The following is a 6987-nucleotide window of genomic DNA, read 5'->3' on the forward strand; positions in this document are numbered from 1 at the left end:
ATATATATATATATATATATATATATATATATATATATATATATATATATATATAATTAACCCATTTAATTTATGATCTCACAACTAATTGTATAGAATTAACTAACTAATTATATACAATTAGCTAGATATGGATGTAGAAATTAGAAATGACAATCATATCCCCTCAGATGAGACACTACTTCGTTACTTGGATGGTGTGATGCATATGCATAATGAAAAAAAATGGAAAATGTACAAATAAAGGAAAAGTAATTTAAGACATAACGATCGGACATTTGAAAAAAAAAAAAAGTACGGATCTGAGAAATTAGAAAATAGGTAAGAAATTAGAGTGAACAAGAGAGTACTAAAAAAGAACTAACATACTAAAACGTTATAAACAATAAAGATAAAAAAATAAAATAAAGGCATACAAGAGGGAGAGACTATCTGCAAAATTAAAATTCAAATACAAAAAAAAAAAAAAAAAAAAAAAAAAAAAAAAAAAAAAAATTAAAGATGTTACATGCTACATGATATTATATGATTTTAAATGTGTTGCACTACATTCGTTTTAAAGTTTTTCTCTAATTGCATTTGAAACGCATTTAAAGTAGGGGTGTCGATCAAGTAAACTTTTCGCGTTTCGCTTAAATCGGGTATGTTAATTCGGGTTTTTCATATAAAAAAAATACTTGTTATTCGACCCGAATTAAATTCGATTAATTTGGATAGTAGGTCGGACTTGGGTAATTCGAATATTACCTGAAAATAAATGTAATCAAGTAAATATATCATGTTTTATTAGTCTTATTTATATGAGCAAACGAAACATAAATGAAGTTATTCAACTTTGAAAATTGAAAATTTTTAGTCAATAATACTTGAGATATCAAGAAATCATTTAACAGCTTAATCTAATCAATAATAAGAGGTTAAAAAACAAATACTCAAAGATTTTAGTTTAAAAGTTGAATCGCATGATAGAATCAAAAAAGAGTTTAATATATAGAATAGATATATTACTCATTGTTTTAGATGGAAGATTTGCAAACTAAAACACTATAAATAAGCAAAAAAATGATCAGGAATTTAGGGAAAGTCATAAACAACATATGGATAATTGTGGATATTACCCAACGGATCCTTTATTTTTTAAATAAATCGGGTATTCCGGGCTCAAACTGTCGCTACACTTTTTGAATCGCAACCTGAAACCCTATACCCAGCCTACAAAAAATAGGGTAACCCGAATACCCGAAAATATATACCCGATACCTAAGTTATCCGACCCGATTACCCGAATTGAAAACTGGTCAGACGGGTAATTCGGGTTTTGGTTATTTACAAGAGACTAATTTAAAGGTGTAACATTTTTATGAAGTGAGTTTAACAATTTCTACCATCTTAAAAGGAATGAATGTCTATTAATATTAAGAATTAAATATACGAAATAAATACTAACCAAATGATACGATGATGCAAACCGGTCGTTTGAAAAAAAAAAATACCGGTAACATTTCATGAAAAAGAAAACGGCACTATTATGTATATGGATTATTAGGTTAAGTGGTTAAGATAGGGGTAAATAAGTAATTAGGTTCCAACTTCCAAACTCAAATAAGGAGTCTCAAATAAATAAAGGGAAACCAAATTTACATAACATTTCATGAAAAAGAAAATGACACTAATATATATGGACACTTAAACAAGGAGTCTCAAATAAATAAGGAGAAAACAAATTATTCAAAACTCCTTATTCAACTCGATTAATAAGTGTTTATAATTTTTACCAATCCAAACACTAATATCTTTTTATTATTGGTGCCATATCGATATAAGAAAATAAAGATTAAATAAGCAAACCCCCTAACCATTTCCATCATCTATAGATGAAGATGGTATCTAGGAGAGGCTTAGAAATATGGTGTAAGTTGCTAATCTATAAAGTTTTATTGTGCCATGGGTCACAAACAATATTTGCTACCCTCTCATGACACGACACAAGATGTGTGTGTAATTGCAACACTCAAACACACTTAGAATACCATATTTTATGTTGGGTTTAGAAAAGTTGATTTGTGTTGGGTTTCCATAGGGTACATAACATACGTACATAAACACAACATTTAGATAATACAAAAAAGAATTGAAAACCCCCAACAATCATTATCATCAATCTACCTCCTCTAAGGCTAAGCGGAGTGGCTCGCCAAATACCCTCGCCAACCATGCTAAGCAACTTAGAACATTGCCCCTAGTGCTCGCTAGGGGGCTCGTCACAATGTTGGCGAGAAGAGAGAGAAGGTGAGAAACGAATGTGATTGGTCTGTGTGTGGTTTGACCAGATTACTAATTTGCTTGACAAAATTCAATTTGTTGAATTCAATTTAACGAACCTTTCAATGCAAAAATGACGATTTTGTTCAAAAGAGAAGAAGATAAATCGTCTTTGTTGTTTGGTTTCCCCAAAAGAGAAAAAGATGAAGCAGATGAAATATGGTATATTTATCGAATGGTCCTAGTAATTTTACTTTACTTAAGCTTAGTCCATGGAGTTTTAAGATTATTTCTAAATCAAGTGAAAGTTATGTTTCATAATGATATCACAATGGTACACATTCATTTATAATAATAATAATAATAACTACAAAACAAATTCATCTATGGTTTAAAAAATAAATTTTTTAATATTTATGCACAAAAAATGTTTCTACATTAAAATAAAGTAATTTAATTAAATTAGAAAAAGAAAAAAATAAAGTGCTAGGAGTTTTATCACTCCCTACCAAATGCTAAGAATAAGTGTTAAATGTTAACAAATGAGTGACACTCCAAAATTTGAGGTAACAAGGTGTTACTAGTATTACCATTCTCCTTAGTCTAATAAACAAAATCTAAACAAGCCACATGTCTTCTTTCTACACATTTGTTTTGCCATGCGGCTTGCTTATATTCTTTTACATTTTGGTTTCTACAAACTCGAATTTCATCTATGAAATTCGTAATTGAAATTTGAAATCGGTTCAATTAAACGTGATTTGAGGATAAAAGGATTTGAATTTTTTGAAATTCCTTATCTCCTCTCCTCTTCTCTGGAGTATCAATCGAATTTGTTTGGTAAACCCGATTTTCTCTATCCCCCCTTCTAATCATGTAATACTTGATTCTCTTCTGATTTCTTTTGATTTTCGGTTTGAAATTTCTAATTTTTTTTATTTAATACCGTTGATTTGCAAGTAAAGCCCATTTCACCTGTTTATCATCTCACCATCTAAACTATTCTACCAATTCATGTTTTCAAACCATAAATCGACTTATGGTTTCATCAGTAAATACGACTTGATTTCCCATCTTCATCTACAAATGAGTCTTTCTGTATGCATTCATTGGTTCGTATTCCCCACCTCATCTTCACATGATTAGTCATCAGCATTGTAACAACCATCAGACACCACGCACCAGTCCACGCCTTGATTTGTAACCTTAGTTCTTATAACATCTCGATGATGAGGTAATATCAATTTTAACCCTATATATGAAGAAATATTGCATTTTGGTCCATGTGTATTGTGACATCCCCAAAATCACGGCCAGAAAAGATCGATTTTGTTTATGCTTTATAAAAATCAGAGTACTTCATTTTATAAAAAGGTTGCGGAATTTGTTCCCAGAAAAACATGGTAAATACGTTATTAAAACATTTTCGAAGAAACGTATTTATTTCATTTTAAAACGTTTGGGATGTCATCGTTAATACAGGAACATAAGCATAAACAGAACTTACAATTATTCACACTAGTGGTCTACATCTCTTTAAATCTCTCAGTGTAATGTCACTTCATATCAACACCTGTGATATAAATAAACTGAGTGGGTCAGGTTGGGAAACCTGGTGAGCACATAGGGATTTCAATCCCACAATGTTATACCATATATATAGTTTAAAATTCAAAAAATATACAATTTCAACATACATATATATAAACAACTCTTATCCCACCCCGTCGATCCTCGCAACGAGGCTATCCATACTCTCGGACCTAAGATTAGTCGTTTTACCTACTCCATACTCTCGGATCAGAAATGAACGAATTTACTAAATCCATACTCTCGGACTAGGGACGAATGACTAATCCATACTCTCGGATTAAAGATGAATGATTATGCCTAATCCATACTCTCGGACTAGGGACAATAGCTAATCCATACTCTCGGATTAACGACGAATGATTATGCCTAATCCATATTCTCGGACTAGGGACAATGACTATGTCTAATCCATACTCCCGGATAAGTGACATATACTAACTTCTATTCTCTGAGTTTAACTCACTTGTACTCGTAAGAATATACTACCCAATATTCCTCATATTTAATTTAGGTCTACTCTTTATCCTAAATTATCAAATATAATCAGGTATGTTCTTTAACACGAATTTCAAGCAACATCAATTAACTCGCACATAAACATATAATTAATACTTCAATCAATACTTGTATTAAAATCATGTTCATGAAAGGGACTATGCACTCACCTGAGAAGGTGGTGACTCGGTACTCGGACAGCGCTTCGTTTACTTTAAAATAATTTCCTTCGACGAAACCTAGTATTATCACCAATAGATTTTAGTCTATTATTCGCCGAGACTAATTAATAGTCTAGCTATTATTACTATTATATAAGCGTTAAAAAAATACTTATATAACCCATAATAATAGCCCAAGTATTTATTATATGTTCTTAATAACGTTAATATAATTAAATAAAAACTATATTAAAAATAGTGTAGGCGTAGCTCACTTACAACGGGTTTTATAGAAAACCAGGCTTTGCTTGGAGCAGCGTTTCCAAGCCGAAAAGCTCTTCTTCTCAGAGCCGTCGAGCACTCCGGGGCTTCCGCCTCGTGCTAGGGAGGTTCCCTAGGCTTTTCGGGGGATTTCGGGGCTAGAGAGAGGTTCTAGAGAGAGTAAAGAGAAGAAAGAATGGGAAAGGTATGAAGAAAATGAGGGTGGGAGAGGTGGTATTTATAGGGTGAAAATGGCTGAACTTAGTGCCACATGTCACCATCTAGTGGCAAGACTTGGGGAGAAAGCAATGGCCAAGATTGTGTCACATCACCCATTTTCGCACAACACACTTCCGACTTCTAAAATCCGTAACTTTCACATACGACCTCCGTTTTTGACGTTCTTTATATCCACGCGTAGGTAAAAATAATATCTACAACTTTCATTTTGACTCCGTCGGCTAATTCTCGACCGATCTTAAATTTAACAGTACGAGGCGTTTAGACTGTTAAATGACCGCAAAGAATTCGTAACTCCTTCATACGGACTCCGTTTTCGTCTGTCTTTTTACCGTTGAGTTCCTATTAATGAGATCTTCAACTCTCATTTATTTCACGTAAGCCAAAAACCGCTCGAACTAAAATTCGAGTTTCGGGTTGTACACTGCTAAGCCGAATCTTAGAAAAATCATAACTTCCTCATACGAAGTCAGATTTGGGCGTTCTTTTTATCGACGCTCTTAGTTTAACATATTCTACGACTTTTGTTTAGATTACTAAGGCTAAAAAGTCTTCTATCATAAATTCACTATTTACGTCTTCCGGTGCAGTGCCGGTTTTGCCGTAAAACTTCGGCGGGCCATAACTTCTTCGTTATAACTCGGATTTCGGCGTTCTTTATATGTACAGAAACCTTGTGACATATTCTAAAACTTGGTTAAGACTATTCATTCTAAATAATCTTTTGTCGAAAAGACATTTTTGACCCCTATTGCCTCTAAATTGACTAGCCCGGATCTGCGGGTGTACATGTATAAGAAGGATTGGAAAATGGCTCGTAGTGGCATTTTGGTAATTTTGGGTCGAGACTTAGTGCGTTGGGCATACGCTTCATACGCAAGGCGTACATGCAAGGAAAGTAATATGTTGGGCGTACACAGGGCGTACGTACGAGAGTTTCAAACCCTAAAATGTAGGGTTTGGACCGTATTTAAACATCCTTATTGCCCCAAGACCTTCACCCTCATCAACCTCCATCTGAAAAATCGTCCCTCTAGCTAACCCTAAGCGTGAAGAGTGCACTTTGAGCTAATTTGTGTGTTTTGGTGGTATTCTTGAAGAAGAAGAAGAAGAAGAAGAAGAAGAAGGTGGTAAAATGACATTTGAACTTGGAAGAAACTTAGATCTGGGATTCTCTACTTGCTAGCAACCTCCAGGAGGTAAAAAGCTCCTAGCTTGATCAACCTTTCTTCTAGATCTAGATATTCCTCAATTTAAGTCGTTTTTGGTCCCAACCCTTGTGATTCTTAAGCATGGCAAGCTCTTGATCAAATAAGTTGTCATTTTAGAACCAATGAATGGTCTTGATTCATAAAAATGAGATCTTGATGCTTAGTTCTTCCCCATGCATGCCTTAGAAGGTCTTAAGGTGTTAAGAAGTTGGGATTGTTTGTATTAAGCACTTAATGGGCATGCAAAGTCATAAAGTTGGAAACTTTATGGCTCTAAATGGTATTTTGGCCTTGGATTTGCATTTGGATGTAAAACATCAAAGTATTAAGCTCTTAAGTGGTTAAAATGGAAAAACTGTGCATACGCTAAGTGTACCAAATGGTATGTTGCATGTACGCAGGTTGATCCCAGATGCCTCGGACGCGTGTATACCCCACGTACAAGGTCTGAGTTGACTAGGCTGGTTTGACTTGGTTTGTTTGTTGATTTTGACTAGTTTTGAACAAGGTTATTTTCGGAAAATGTTATTAATGAGAATTGTTTTGATATTTTGGAGTCGAGTAGAGCCGGTTGTCAGAGCAGGGATTTATTCAGACGACATTAAGACTGAGAAGTGAGTTGTCCTCACCGTGTTGTGGGTCGAAGACACCATTGTCGGTCCACTAGATTAGGTATCCTGGTTATAGGATAGTATTATGCTAGTATATGACTAATTAGTAGATCAGTATGATTATCTGTATTTGCTAGTTTTGTGTTTATGTTT

The sequence above is a fragment of the Lactuca saligna genome, chromosome 2 (assembly GCF_052625555.1).
Source record: "Lactuca saligna cultivar CGN05327 chromosome 2, ASM5262555v1, whole genome shotgun sequence".
Taxonomy (NCBI): domain Eukaryota; kingdom Viridiplantae; phylum Streptophyta; class Magnoliopsida; order Asterales; family Asteraceae; genus Lactuca; species Lactuca saligna.